The sequence below is a fragment of the Heliangelus exortis genome, chromosome 3 (assembly GCF_036169615.1).
Source record: "Heliangelus exortis chromosome 3, bHelExo1.hap1, whole genome shotgun sequence".
Classification (NCBI taxonomy): Eukaryota; Metazoa; Chordata; class Aves; order Apodiformes; family Trochilidae; genus Heliangelus; species Heliangelus exortis.
This window is the reverse complement of record NC_092424.1, coordinates 37386427-37402972: the sequence shown is the minus strand read 5'-3', so window position 1 is coordinate 37402972 and position 16546 is coordinate 37386427.

Below are 16546 nucleotides of genomic sequence, written 5' to 3'. Positions count from 1 at the left end.
GTGGCAAACTTTTCCAGCTAGGGAGCCAATAATTCTGCAAATATCATAATACTGCCATTACTCTAACACCCAGTTATATGCCCAAGTAGCTGAAGTAATTTCTTCTAAACCATAAGTTCTTTAATTTATTGACCATGAACTTGAAATGACACTTGCTACTCTGCCGTTTGCTCATTTCTCCCAAGAAATGCCATCACAATCTTTAAGTTTTTTTTTTTCCCCCGAGAACATGTTGTCAGACTTACTTTCTTCTTTCACTATTCTGCTGCTCCTTCTTTTTTTCCTCTCCTAGTCATTCATTAGTACATTTAACATCAAGATCACTAAATGAACAGAAGGTCAGAGCAGTGGTGAATGGACAGTAAGAATAGAGCAACCTGATGTCAGCAAATGCTCTATCACATGTAACACAAAGTCAGAAGTCACCTGTAAGTGCTCCCATAAAATAAGGGAACAGTGTCTCCAACCCCACAGATATTCTGGCACTCGCACTCTTCCACAAGGGACGAAACCAGTGCCTTAAAGAAAGCTATAGTTATAGATTGTAAACTTATATTAAAAACAAAACAAAAAATTTTTCAAAGAAACCTCCCATACATGTCCATGAATAGAAAGCCAGGATAGTTTGGATTATCGAGATCAAAATATCTATACTTCTCTCTTTTTGTGAGAGAGCATTTATGTTTCTGTCCAGAGATTTTGTAGGTATCTTCCCCCATGGTACTGGTAGAGGACAACATTCATCACAAGTAAAAATGACTCAGGCAGCCTCCCAGAACTGACTGACATTTGCTTTATGAAGAGACTTGTAAAAGGAAATTATTCAAACAGTACTGATGCTATATAAATAAACAAAACAAAGAATGGGATTAATGGTGACTATTAAGATTTTAAGGTTCTGATACTGCAACACTGAAGTGGCAAGGTGATTTCAAGGCACCTGAAACCAGACTAATATATCAAACTAGGCATTAGTTTCAAGATTAGACCAGTACTCACATGGAAGCAAATCTGCCTGCTTTAGTGCAAAGTGGATTCAAGGAGAATTGCACTGGCTTTGCTCTGAAAATCAAGCTGTGAGTTTAAGTAAACATTCATTTAGACCAAACAATAATATTTTCTTTCTAACGTGGGTAAGAATCATTGCAAAGTAGATTAAATATAGAAGCCAGCACTTTTCCCGATTTTTGGTAAAACTCCAAAGTTAAGAGGACAGTCAGCAGTTAAAGCACTGCAGCATTCATCACACATGTGTAAGAAATCAGGGAATACAGAAATTATGTCTCCAAAATCAGGAGGACTGTTTTGATTTTTGTTCAAGAATGATGATGCTGAAAAGAATTTGCACAACTCCCTGGGAGCAGCTCTGATGTGCTGGTTTTATGGCAGGAGTCAACTCAGTACACACTGAGTACATAACTGAGAGAATGTCACTGATTTCCTTTCTTCAACATGGAAGATTCACAAAATTGAAAGAAGCAAGCTGAAATACCCTCTGAAAGATGATAAACAGCAAGGCAAGTCTATAGAAATAATTTTTTTGTACTTATCTTTTAAAAACTGTGTAATAAGCGTAAAAGTGGTCAGCTGTTGTTCTTATACATGAAGTAATTATCACTGTTAGGATAAAAATGATAATGCATTCCCTGACATCAACAAAACATTCAAAACACTGTCTTCTAAAGCATACAAAAAAAAAATCCACAAATTCTTTATGGCTTTAAAAATGACATTTTATACAAATGGATTAAAAAATAATTTGTATTTTATCTAGGAAAAATGCTGGATCAGTTGTGAAAATGTAAAGGTCTAGAGACTAATTTACAGGAAATATTACGAAGTACCGATCAGAACTATTTTTAATACCAGCATGACATAAGTGTCCAGAAAATAAAGACTGCATAAAATTACTGGAAAAGTGAAGAGCAGTTACTGGCTGAGCTCGGCTGCCTGGTATTATTTCCCTATCTGTACCCGCTTTATTGAATGTGGACAGTTTGTCATTAAGTTCAAGAACAAAAGATTAATTCAACTCCTCTATTAGTAACTCGGTCAAATGTGCTTTACCCTGTCAGAGCAGGTACATGGGAGATTACCGAACCAACACTGCTGGGGTTTGGGATTCTGGGGGTGTTCTTGTTTTGGGAGGCGATCAGTGGTTAATGTTCTGCATCTTTTTCTGACTGAACGTATCCTGGTATACATAAAGCAGCAGCTTTGCCGTTTCCAAGTGTAAGACTGCACACTTAAACTAGCAGCAGGCAAACTGCCACAGCACAAAGTATGAAAATTATAGCTGAAGAATAGCATTTACCAGGATAGTAAGAAAAATAGCTATGTTACTTGTAAGTAATACTATAGCTATTTCCACTGAATATAAAGGCTTATTCTAACCACATACAGAAGGAGTTTCTACAGAGGGTGAAAGGTGTAGCTAGCTACTGGTAGCCACCTGATCCAAACATTTTGTTACCTCATTTTTATTCAGCTTTTAATCCTGAGTCTCCTTGTTGGAGGGACAGCTTTTATCCCAACAAAATAAGCCCCAGCTGGATTTTTTCTTGTTCTATATTTTGCAAGCAAGTTTGAAAGATTCTTTCACTTATCTTGATTTAGTAATTTAACTTTGCTGTGACCATTCTCACTCTCAATAGCATCTTGAGAGCCAGGCACTGGTCCTAACCACAATGCAGCAGTAGATTAGGAAGAAAATCAATGACACGTGAGACCATTCAAAGGCATTCAAGTGGTATTGACTAACAACACTGAAAACCCTCTTTTATCTTCTTCTCTGCAAGACAAGGCATATTCACTTATGAACACAGACAGTGGATGCCCAGAGAGTCAGTAGACAAAACATATCAGCACATGCCAAAATTTGATCCTACCATTTTTATCCCATTTCTGCTAGAAAATTCATCTTCCCCAAGAATTGCACAGGTACAGCAAATGGCACAGCACTCTAGGATCTGGGGTCCTATGGTGGAGGCTGTGCAAATGCGTTCTAGGAAACAAAAAAAATTTTCTTGATAACTACATAAATTTGAAGAGAAGAGTAATATTATCATTAATTCACAGTGGCTCAATTCCCACAAAAATCAAAACAAAATTGATTCTTCTTTACACCTGTCTTTTTATGGTAATCTATCAAAATGAGTTAGTAATTTTAAAGGCCTTTTATCCTACTGTAGTATCATAGAGTCCCTAGGGCATGAGAATCAGATGTCATATGCACACAGGCAAATAAAAGCAAAATGCCCTTATGTGCCTACATCTATTTTTATCACTTATTCAGAGCTGGATAAAAAAATTAAAACTCTGGTCTGAAGCCTGTATAGCTTCCTGTCCTGGTTAGGCTTTCTGATCAAGAAGGCAGCTGAGGTGCCTGAATGTTTTAGGAACTGTTGTATAATCTTGATCCACATGTGAGAACTGAGAGCAGATTTGGATAGAACTTCAGTTTGGCTGAAGAAAGCTGTTAGAAAGCAATGAAAACTGCCATGTTTATAGACTTCCAAGGTCATGGACATCTTTAGAACTATCTTTTTGAGATCTGAAAAAGGATTTGAGAATTGAAGCAGGGTTTCTATTGAATCTCTTTGGAGGAGGATAACAAATACATTTTCTTGAAGAAAAAAATCACAGAAATATTTTTCCTTCTCACTTGAGTGAAGGATTGAGTGAAATGTTTCCATCCTGAGCTTTCAGAAGTTTGCCCACACCCAGTGAGAACTTTAGCAAGGTCATACTACTGGAGAGGCAAGCATACCATCATTGCTTGGCAGGAGACTGGCAGTAGGTTCAGAGAGAAACATGCCTTACTCTTTAGGGAAAACACTGGGGCAGATAACTCAGCCATCACACCACCAAAAAGGTGCCTGCAAGGACCACAGCTGTTCTGCTGGCTGAAAGAGTAATTATGAAACACCACATATTTTATAACTGAGTTTACTCCCAAGAGATGCAAGCAGAGGCACACACAAGATTAGAATGGAAAGTCCTTCAAATCAGTGACACCTTCTGTCTCACCCTAACTTATGCTCGTTCAGCTCTGCTGCTTTGCAGTGCAAAGCTTAATCAAGAGGGACTGAGGACATATTAGTTTCATGACATGTTCTATCCCATCCCCTGCTATAAAGTTACTTAATCAGGTTTATCTGCACAGGCCTTTATCTTCTTCAATAGTAACTAGCTCATTACAAAATATTCTAATTTTCTCTTTTTCTCTGGTGCTGTTCTGTGCTTTTTTTTCCTTTTCTCTTATTTGAATGCAAATTATACCCTACTTTCATTTATGTTGTAGGTGGTGCTTTTTGGCTTGCTTTGCTTTTTTGGGGGGGGAGTATTGTTCCTGTTGATTTGCAATTTGTGTTTTTTTCTTTGCATTTCTTTGTTGTTTTTTCTTTGCAACGGTAATGCATAGGACTAAAAAAGAACAAAAAGAACATGATTCTATGACTATACATTCTAATCAAAGTAATGAAAGGAAAGCCATAGCAAATAAACAATTTGGTGTTTTCTTATAAAAGTCACATGAACTTTCTTACTGTATGTAGCATGATACTGCCCACCAGGAAACCCCACAGAGAACTAACAGATTCAGTGCCATCACAGAGCTGCCATGCAAGTATCTTAATGAGGGTAACTACAACAGGGGGGAGGAAACTAGCTTTCCCTGCCCTGAGAAGTGAAGAGGCACTGGCAACCTGCATTTTGACCATCTTTTGAATGTTTTTTTTCCCCCCTTTTATTATTCCTCTTAAATTAAAGCCACAGCTCTTTTGTTCAGCAACTCTGATTTGCCTTACAAGGACACATAAAAGCTCCATCTGAGGCCAGGCCTCCTCTCCTCTCTAGTATCTCATCAAGGGCATCTGCTTATACTGCAGATGTCAATACAGTGTTGAGGTATGAGAGACAGTGCAGATGACAGAAATAAACTTAACCATTGTGATGTGCACCTTGTGAGAAATGGAATGATAGAATAGTTTGGGTTGGAAGGGACCTTAAAGACCATCCAATTCCAACCCCCCTGCATGGACAGGGACATCTTCCACTAGATCAGGTTGCTCAGAGCCCCATCCAGCCTGGCCTTTGAACAAGAAGCAGAGCAGGGGTAGAGCTTCTACAGCTTCCCTGGACAACCTGTTTCAGTGTCTCACCACCCTCACACTAAAGAACCTAAATCTCCCTTCTTCCATCATAAAATGATTACCCCTCGTCCTCTAACCACATGCCCCTGGAAGAAGTCCCTCCCCAGCTTTCCTGTAAGTCCCCTTCAGTTATTGGTAGGCTGCTATCAGGTCTCCACAGAGCCTTCTCTTCTTCAGTCTGAACAATCCCAAGTCCCTCAGCCTCTCTTCATACTCTCCAGCCCTCTGTTCATTTTCATGGCCCTCCTCTGGACACACTCCAACAGGTCCACATCCTTCTTGTGTTGGGGGCTCTAGGACTATATACACAGTGAGGTCTCACCAGACCAGAGTAGAGGGGCAGAATCACCTCTCTATTTGCTGGCTGCACTTCTTTTGATCAAACCCAGGATGCAGTTGGCCTTCTGGGCTGCAATTGCATATTGGTGACTCATGTCCAGTTTTTGATCCACTAATACTCTCAGATCTTTTTCCACATTGCTGGTCTTCAGTGTGTCCTCCCCCAGCCCCTGTTCATGTCTCAGGTTTCCTTGGCACAGGTGCAAGACCCTGCACTTGGCTTTGCTGAGCCTTGTGAGGTTCACCTGGCCCAGCTTCTCCAGCTAGTCCAGGTCCCTCTGAATGGCATGCTGTCCCGATGGGTTGGGATTTCATTCCTTATGGGAATGAAAAGGTCCACCTGAGCTCATCCTAATAGAAACATAATATATCCTACAGCACTCAATGCTGGCAGCCTTAAGTATATATATTTGAGCACAATCCTATGTACACCCCCAGCCAGAACAGGAGAGCAGTAACAAGAGCAAGATGATCTCCTTATTCCCTCAGAGGACATACATGGATCCAAGGATTAAAGGTGACAGCATGCTCTATCAGCCAGTGCAGCATCTCTCAGCTGTGAATGAGGCAGAATTAGCAGTTCCTCAGGAGTGTCTCAACACAGGTTTGAAGGCCATATTAATCAGCAAACTTTCTCCATTCGGAAAACACTGTGTTTGGCTGGGTTACAAGTCGTATTAGAAAAAGATACTAATCCTAAACTTGGATAGTTTTGTTACCATACTTCAGCACAGTTCTTCCACTAACACATAACCAAAGTCTGCCTCCAGGTTCTCACTTTGTAGTGACATGAGGCAACCAGGTGCCAGTAATTCCCAGGTAGTGGGCTTGACCTCGTGTTAAGCCCACCTGTGCCTAATTAGGGTAGGCCCCCTAATCCTGCTCATGCGCAGTAGGGGCCTGCCCTAATTAGGCACAGGTGGGCTTAACACGAGGTCAAGCCCACTACCTGGCAATTATTGGCACCTGGTTGCCTCATGTCACTACATCACTTTTGCAAAGTGAGGAGCTAAGCTGAAGGGATATAAATCAAGGCCCACAGGTGTACATTTTCAGGGAGCTGCGTGGTATGCCTCATTCTGACAAAATGCAAACATTCAGTCTGAAACCTTCTTATATTACACAAGCACCACTACTTTGTGAAGCATCTGACACAAAGACATTACAGCCACATACTAAGTTACAACACCTGAGCACCACAGCATGAATTTTCTTGCTTCTCTTGTATCCTAAGTATTTAAGAAATTATGTCATGGTAAAACTGTAGGCTGGAGTGAAGTAGCAGATAGAAAGGCCCAAATAAGTGATGGGGCTCCTTCAGATACAATGGAATTTCACATGAATTTAAGAAACATGGGATAATTTAGGTTAGAAGGGAAATCAGACCAACCTCTATTCAAAGCATTCTGCTTGTAAATTAATTTGCAAGGGTTCTCTCAAATACCCTGTTGAAGAGCCATGGGAAGACTGACAGAAGCTGTTCTATACCTTTTCTTGCCTCAGAGAAACACTTAAGATGTATGAACATCCGTAACCATCCACTTGGACACATTCCATGTGCTGCTGCTGTTACTAGAAAGACTTACAGAAGGAATGATTTTGTTCACACAGATGTTCATCAAAAAGGTGTAATTAGTATTTCTATGTATGTACTCTTCTCACAATGACATCCTCTAACATTTTACTAAAAACTATCATTCTTTCACTCAAAAGCAGAAAAAACTTGAATTAAGCTATCTGATCATTCACAGTATAAGAGATCAAGCCTCAGAAAATAAAAAGGTGCAACCTGTGTCAGAAGCACAGGTTATGCACTCTGCAGCTCCCACTCAGGAGTTATTTATTTACACTTTTGATGTACAAACAAAGGCTGAGAACATGCAGTCTTTCATAACCACTCATACATCTGTATGCATTGCAGAAATTATTCACATTGAAATTAAGTTGGATGGCACACCTTTGATAAAAATCTTACAGATTTCCAACCTTTCGATATTCTCAGCCTTTAAAAAGGAACCACTTATATCAAACAGATGGAGTTCTACTACCACGTTAGCAACTTTAATTACAAAGTAGCTGAGGAAAACACCACCTGTTTCAGCTCATTTCAGTATCACCTATAAAGAACACTCATACTTTCAGAAGCCTCCGGCGAAGGAGAAGTAGCAAGCATTTCAGACTAAAGAGATGGAAAAGATAACTTTTTGTGTGCACTGAGATTTAAGTTATATAGAGCAGTATGAACACATCACTGAACCCCACCATTACTCAGACAACATGCTTGAAACTCCTCACTGGAAATCCTTAACTTGAGGCTATTGTAAGCTATTAGCATATAACCAATGGAAAAAAAAAACAACACCTACCTTACCTTCTTTTTTCAAAGAACATGTTTGCCTTTTGAGGTATTCATATCTGCAAAGTACTCTGTTTTGGTTCTCCCAGCAACTGTTTCCTGAGTGCTTGGCATTTGATGTTTTCTATGGGCATGCTTCAACCTGCGTTGCTCTTTCCAGTGTCCCTGCTGCAACTTTGCATACACACAGTAGAAACTCCCCAATGGCGATTTTAAAATGATAGCTTGTCCTTTCTAGAGTTTTTTTTCCTGTAGATAGACAACGGAAATATCAAACTGGTGAGTTGTACTGCTGTCACCTAGACAGTTGGAGGTGCTACTGAGAAATACAATGCCAGTAATTACTGTGTGTAGTAGAAAAATGGATGTCAGGTTGATTTGTAAAGGTCTTCTGTAGCATTACTACTAATTGGCATCTCACTGCATGTAATTATATCATCACACAGCATACTTGAATGATAATGCAAAAATAGATAATTAAAAGGATAATTAATATAAAAAATACTAGACTGGGTAATTGGGACTGTACAATATATGTACCCTGCATTGAAGTTTGCCAGGTCTCATTCAGATGTAGCCTATCATCTTTTTAAAAGCTTCTGATATATGCAACAGTTATTTGAAATTGGCTCCTGCTTTTCACAAGTATGACTCTATAAGCAGCAACATTCTTTTACTTGTGCACATGGTACATCCAGGAAAGCCCAAGCTGGTCTCTTCTCACCTCCACTAACTGGTGGAACAAAAGGTGTTGTCTTGCCCACCTACAATACTTATTTCACCTTCATCTTTGCCACTCCCAATCCTGAGCCTGCAGAAATATGTTTGCATTGAGCTCAAAGGGAACAGCCAACCTGCCTCCAGGGACAACACACAGAGTACAGCTGTACTCTCTGTCTGCTCAAAGCTATGAGCAAAGCATGTGGCTGGTATCATATGGGCCCATAATGTCAGTCTGTCATGCTTGGGCATGTAGGAGGCTGGAGAGCTCTCTGAAAAGCATGTCAGTTCAGGCAGAGTTAACCCTTGTTCAAGAGGCAAACAAATGAGTCCTCATTCTCACTGCTACTACTCAGTTTGCAAAAACATTATCTAGTTTCTCAATCCAAGGAAAGAAAAAATAAACCATAAAACCAAAAAAAACCACACCAGAATACCCCAATTGCCACTTTGCAACTTCAGGCTCTGTACTTATAAACACAGACAGTCCTACTAAGACTGGGCACCCAAACTTCCACTGCACAGGGTCACTGCCCCATCCAGAATTCTGGCTGCATTCCAGAACCCAGCATCCCTCTTGCCTCTGCAGCTGAACCCAGAGAGCTTTTCCATATTGTAGCAGCTATTTAGTGAAAAACACCGACAAACAGAACACACATTTAGACATCCTGCCTCTGCCAGAAACAAAAAACACAAAAAACACAAAACCAAAAAAACCAAAACAAAAAACAACCAAAATCAAACAATAAGGTTTGCCCTTCTTCACCATAATCTTCTAAAGCAGCCAGACAGCTCTTGCAAAGTAGTGGTAAGAGAGACTGAAGAGTTCAAGAGCAGGTCTTGTCCGTGGTCTTTTCTGTCCAGAATTTATCCAGTTTGCTTTTTACTACATACAGAGAGCACAGAAAGACTTCACTTGAAACTGTAGAATTCCCTAGCCCACTTTAGTTTAACAGGTTTGTTGAGTTATAACTCAGACTTCTCCTGTGCAAAGAACCTCAGGCTGTCAAAAAAACTGCAATGTTGTGAATAAAAAAAGCCTACTGAGAAATGAAACTACTTTCAACCTGCATTTTATTTCCTGGGTTCCAACTTGCTCTCTGCTTTCGTCTGCATCTGTCATCCAGCTTGTGTGTAGAAAAATAATGGCTGAGCAGAGGGCATAAGCTGTCTGCATCCAAATGCAGAAAACAACTGTTCCTGCAGCTCATATGTTTCAGAGTTATGAACTGCAGAGAAGACAAAAATTTCAATAAAATAAACTTAAATCTCCTCAGAATTGTCCTTAGGAAACTTTGTCATGATGATAAAAAGGCATTAATTGCACAATCAGAGACACTGCATTACATTATTTGGAATTAAATGATATAAAGATTGAAAATCTTGGAAATAACATGATGGCTACAATGAAGGATGCGCATTATTCTAACCTTAATCTTTCCAGACTGCAGAGGTTTCAGACTGGGGTGTTTCAGCATGATGCATGCAGGCAACCTGTAAATCCAAACTAAAGTTTGGGATACACTTCTTCCAATATATCCTCACTAGCACCAACACAAAGGAGTGACTGAAAAGAAAAACAACTATGGAAATTTAAAAAATAAAATACTGTCTGTGCCACCAAAAATACTAGGTTTTGAAATCAAAATTCTGTTAATTAGTAGAAAACCATCAGCAATTATGTAGCACCATTAAATTTTCTAAGCATAGGCAAGGCACCCTCAGGAAGAACAGCTTCCTTGGGACTGAGAACTCTTTCGTTAAATACTCCCATACTACCCAAGGTAAAAAGTTTAAGACCAAACATGCAGCAGGGCAGCCTGAGCTGCTTGGAAAAGCCTCATGTCAACTTCTAACAGGCAAGAGCTGAAATGTCTCAACCGTCAGACAAAGTCAGGGTCGATGGTGGGTGTTCTGTGATTTGCTGGAGAAGCTCAGTGTACAAGATTTGACTGGCAACAATCTGTGGGGCACAATGGCATTCCAGTAGCTTGGAGCATTTCAGCAGGTGTATTTCTAGGGCTTATTTAGAGAAAGGTACTCACACGGCCACTGCAACACCCAGGGAAGAATCCTAAATACAAATGAGAGCTCAGTATTTCACTCAGTGGAATTAAGATGGGGGAGTGGGGAAAGGTTGTATTTGAAAGGTTGGGGGCTTTTTCTCTCCTTGGAAAAAGAAAACCCACAGTAATTCCTCTCTCATTAAACAGCTACTTGTTTCTCCAAATGCTTGCATGCAAAATACATACAAGTCTCAAAACACAAATCCTAATTAGTCTGGCACAAACATAACTTTAAGGCTCCCTGCTTCTTAATATCTGATTACATGAAAATTTAAATTGCTCTTCTGCCCCAAGATAAACAGATTGTATTTTCCAAATGACAAAATGCACAGGCTATAGTTATTCATATCCATGCCCTCTATGACAATCAGAAGTAATCAACAGCAATGACATTACAGAAGAGGAGGCTGGGCATATATGAAGAGCTGAAATTCAGCCTACCTGGGAAAAAAATGTCACACTACTATATGGATAAGAAATGTCAGGTTCTGATTGCCTAATAGTTGGAGATATTTCTAAACACTCTTCTCAGTTTTATATCCTCTGTGCTCTTAAGCCCCTCACACCTACTGAAACTAGTCCTCATGTCTCAGACTGGGCACTAACATGACCATACTAGAAATCCCACCTCCTTTCCCATTACTTTTTCATCGAAGAAGAATGTCATAAATCCACTCTTGCCAATGCTGCCATGATGGCCAAGAGCTGAGCAGGTGCAGAAAGCACATTTCCATTCAGGATCAATCCGCTGGCTGCACTGCTGCTTCTGAGAATGTTTGGAGGGGGCTTCTCAGCCCTGATGAAAGGTGCGCCAAAGCAGGCAGTAAAAGCACTATCATCTCTTGGTCCACATACACTTTAAATTAGCTCAAGTAAAGCACTTGGGAAGTTATTTTACAGCTGTGGGAATACTAAATAAAAGCAGAGAAGCAGTTAGGTGGAAAGCATGAAGAAATGTGTCCCAGTCACTGCTTTATTAGAAACATGAGTTAATGGGTGATCCATTCATTTTAGATGCTTTCTATATGAAATTATCCACCACTAAGATAAAATATCTACATGGATTAAAGACGAGCAAATTTAGGATACTAACTTGCCTCTCCCACACAATTTTTTGGAGACAAGAAGAGTAGCAAATAAATTCTCAGAATATCTACTAAATAATGTATCTTCATACAATTTTCTAGTCAGAAGTCTTCAGCCTTTAGACTACTTAGACAGTTTTCAGAGTAATCATCTCAGAACTTCAGTTTGGAAATTGCATAGATTTTATTTCTTTTTTTGTGAGTTTGTTTGGTTTTTTCCTTTTTATTTATGATGAATAGATTAACTTTTATTATTTGGTCAGCGCAAAAGGATTTCTGAAAGTTATGAGTACTAAAAAAATCATGATTTTCACTGTTATACATATTTTCACTGTTATACATATATACATTATGTGTATATATATATACACATATATACTAATGACAACTACACATTACTACAGCCACTAAGAAGTATGACACCAGCAATTAATTTTTCACAAGATTTGCAAAGCATAAATACGGTAGCAGTTGGAAATCCCATTGTGTTAAAAATGACAAAACAGAGAGCAGTGCCCAGGAGCTTTGATAGGAAGGGAAAGAGGAGAGAACCCACATACTTAAAGCTTCTGAGGCAGGTGGTCTGCTGCTCCAGCCACACTAACAAGTCCATGGTGACATTGCTGATGAAGTTGCCCTCCTCCTCCTAACAGCACTGCAGCCCTCTCAGATACCAGGTTTTCTCCTAATAACAGCTCATAATCCTATCAGCACCAACTGAACTAGTGAATATACAGTCAGAGATGTCAAGCACAGAAAGGGTGATTTTTTTAAAAGATTATTTACAGATTGGATTTCTCTCTCTTACAGCCACTGTTCTCACTGTATAGCCGCATCCCATAAACCCCAATAAATTTACAAAGCAGAAAACGGGGAATACTGGTGAATTATGTGTTCTGCAACATTGCCCACAAGAACTGTTTCCCATAAATTTATTACCTTTTCAATTTCAAAGCCCAGTAACAATTGGTAGTGCTTCCCATGCACAAGCAATCCAGGTCAGTCAGCCTCAAAGATCATCACAATTATAAAGCAGATCAAGTGAATGGTGAAAACACATCCTTGTAACCAGACAAATTCATAGTAGGTAAGAAAACAAAGCAAATTCTTCCTAGTTTCATGAATTTTGTCACAAAACAAAGCATGTCTTGGAGCATGAGATGTTTGCATGCTCTGGTCACCCAAGTGGAAAAACCTTAGGAGAGGCTTGCAGACCCATGATAAGGAGGCTATGCAGATGCATCACTTCACAAGTGCCCGTGTCCTTTCTCAGCCAGGGTACTGGAATTCTTTGAGTCTTTACTGCAGGGCATGTCAAGCCTGGCAGAGTAATAGCCTGCAGGAGACACCACAACTGCAGCTGTGCCCTGCTGTAAGTCACAGGAGCTGTTATGCAGATGGCACAGGGGCAGAAATGCTAACTGTGCTGTGCCTACATCCAGATGTGAAAAGCTCATCCTTTACAATTTTCCACATCAGAAAATAAGCAGATTTTAAAGTACTATCAAGGAAGTTCATGTAAATAACCCTTCGATAGACAGACCGCTTGTGGTTTTACTTCATCCGTAGCTTGTAGCTGAAACATTATCACAGAACTGCTTTTCTGCAGTTCTGGTATATGATGGAGTTACTGACAAGACAAGTGCTATTGAAACAGGACACCTGCACTACAAATAAATCCTGAAACTTCCTAAATAACTGCAGGGATAAGGAAGACTTATGCCCTTTGTCTTTAAAGATCTAGCTAAGCTCTAGTACTCTCTTTTATATCACAGATAAATACTAAGGTGGCTCAGAGAACACAGAAACTGCCCTCTCACTTGTGCACAGCAACTGCAACTCCCAATGTTATTACTTGATGACTCTGTGCTGAATAAAAATCTTGTCAGGCATGGCCCCCTTCCACAATGCTTCGAAGAGAGCAGTGTAGAAGCTAATTTGGTTTTCTGCACTGCATCTCTTCCGTACCCATGTCTCTTTGAGACAGACTACTTCTGTGTAGTATGGTACAGATGGTGTCAGCTGTGAGACAGATAGAGAAAAACAAAAAATGCAAGACATTACAACTAATAACCAGTAAGATCAAGAAGAAATAAATACACCAATATGTTGAGAGTAAAGAAAATAAGAGTATCTGTCAGCGGAAGGTACAGAAAGTGAGCAAACACAAAGCTGAAATGTTAAACATTAAGCTACTTAACCACAAACAGTGGCAAGTCACACTTAGGAAGATGTGCTGGAGAATGGATAAGGAAAACTTAAGTATGAAGACATCTGCTTATTTGAGAGCTAGCTAGTTAAAAAGTAGGTCAGCTATGTTTTCAGTACATTTCTACAGTGCTTGAAACAAGTTTGGTGTACCTGAAACTCTTTGCCTTTCTGCCAGAGGTACTCTGGCTTAGAGAACTTTTGAGTTAGAAGCAAGTATTACTGGGACTCTTTTATACTGGTCCTTACAAGAATTTAGGAAATTAGGAGACCACCTAAAGTCATCCCCTCCCCCCAGAAACCACACTTCTCCATTAACTTCCCAGCTACTTTTTCACTCCATCTTGCAGGAGACATCAGGAACAGATTTTCAGCCCTAATAAATCTGTCTGGTGGTAGAAAGCCAAATTAAAAACCTAATCAGCAACTTAAAACTCCTCTTACCAAGTCAACTGCTGTTCAAAAGGGATGCAAATTGAAATGTGAGCATGTGTGAAGCTCGCAGCAAATAACTTGCATTGCAGCGAACGAAATTAAATATATACATTATGGACTTGATCTTGATTTTATTTTCAGGTAACATGGAACAGTAAATCTGAACTCTAAACATCCTACTTTGTATATTTTAATAAGGTCATAAAATCTAGATTGTAACTTTAAAATGTAAGAACAGAGCAATAAAATATTCTCTCACTGGTTATTTATTTTAATATATCTTACATTCCTAATTGTTTTCTACCATTTTAAAGCAATTCACCAGTCACTGAACTTCAACTAATGAGATTTTTGAAAATACAGCTATTAAAGGAGATTAATAATAGCTTCTCATCTCTTATCCTAGGAGATGAAGATATTCTCCAGTTATTACCATTCCTCCCAACATACTTTTCACACCAGAATTAAAGGGCATGAGAACACGAAAGCCATAAGCAGTTTGCAGTTATGGAGATATGGCCAAGATAGGCAATAACATTTTTTTTTCAAAGCTTAACCTATATAGTGCAGTGAAATTATTTTGGCTTTTAAAATAATAAATCCACTTAAATTGAGAGATCACTGAGCATTCAGGCTACCATGCAACAATAGTGCAGTCAGGTTCCTCCCAATGGTTTCAAAGTTCAACGTGAGCAGACATGCATTTGTAGTGCTACTGACTTGTTTCAGTGATCTTTCAACTAAGATTTTTTTTATTATTAAGAAACGTTATCTTTCTAACCTTACACTGCTTGTGCTATCTACAGTATTTTGGGTAGTCAAGATGTTAGAATTTCTGAGAAGTGGCATTTCCTCAGAGGAAGGTCAGAATACTGCTAACAAAACTGAACAGCTCTGAAAATACACAACTGCCTTCTGAATCTCTACAACTTCATTTAAGGAAATAAACAGGAAATAATAATGAAACAAAGCAAGGTAAATGCTGAGACTTACAATCAGGTATCTGTTTTGAAGGTCATTTCATGTTAACCCACAGAAACCCTGATAATTTTTCAATGAAGAGTATGGCAGCTAATGCAATATCACACATACATAAAGAAGAATGTTCAAAGCAAATTAAATCTCTTCAGTAACATAAATGCTTGTAATAAATCAAGACAAGGTTGTGACTTCTCTTGGATCAAGGTTAATCTACTCATAACCATTAAATTCACACACATGCATTATCAAGGATCTACTTTACAGCTTCTCACTCCAATAATGTGAAGCATTATTAGCTGAATAGGGAGCAAGATGAAATTTCTTATCATAGATGTGGAAAAGTGAGAAAGGATTTATACCATTATCTCTGGCTCTCATGCTATGTCTTTACCTCTACAGTAATCAGATAAATAGGAAGTGGTTAGCAATAGCAAGGCAAAGCTATAAAACCATGAAAAAAACACAGGAAGACTGGCACACTATTGTTTTTTTTTCCCCAGCAAATGATGAGCATATTTCTCCACAGGAACAGAAGTGTTAACCTATCTCCACAAAACTGCAGGAGAAAGCAACCAAGCTAAGCCTCCGAATCCCAAAATGCTGGAAACTAGTGAATGCTGAAGCCCAGCCTGTAGCACCTTGTTAGTGAACTGAAGTTGTATTTAATACAGTAGACTTCAATGTAGTAATTGACAGATACCTAAATAAAATATATTAATTTTTCAATTTTTTTTGGTGCAGAGAAGCACAAAAATCCATTGTACTATTCATTTTTCTAGGAATCATATTCTAAAAATAGGAGTAGTAAATCCCATGTTTCAAAAACAGACTGACAACTACGAAACTTTGCAAACAGATCTAATCAATAATGATTTTACACCACATGAAGATTTGCCCCTCTATATTGGAATATACCATCTTTGCTGCAAACCTATCACTTGGTTTGTGAGAACACTGTACTTCTGTTCTAGCTCCAAAGGCAATGATAAAAAGAAGATAAATGCTAGCTTGAAAACTATTTCCTCCACAAAGAGAATTGCTTTAAGGCATCTTAAATCCAGGCTAAATGCATTCAGTGACCCACTAAGCATTTGCTGCTGAAAATGGCTGGAATTGAAATGTTAAATCTCAGCTTTGATTACCAGTACAGTAATCTAGCAGGCCAGCTCTAAAACACAGAATAGATTTATTTTTAAAAGGAAA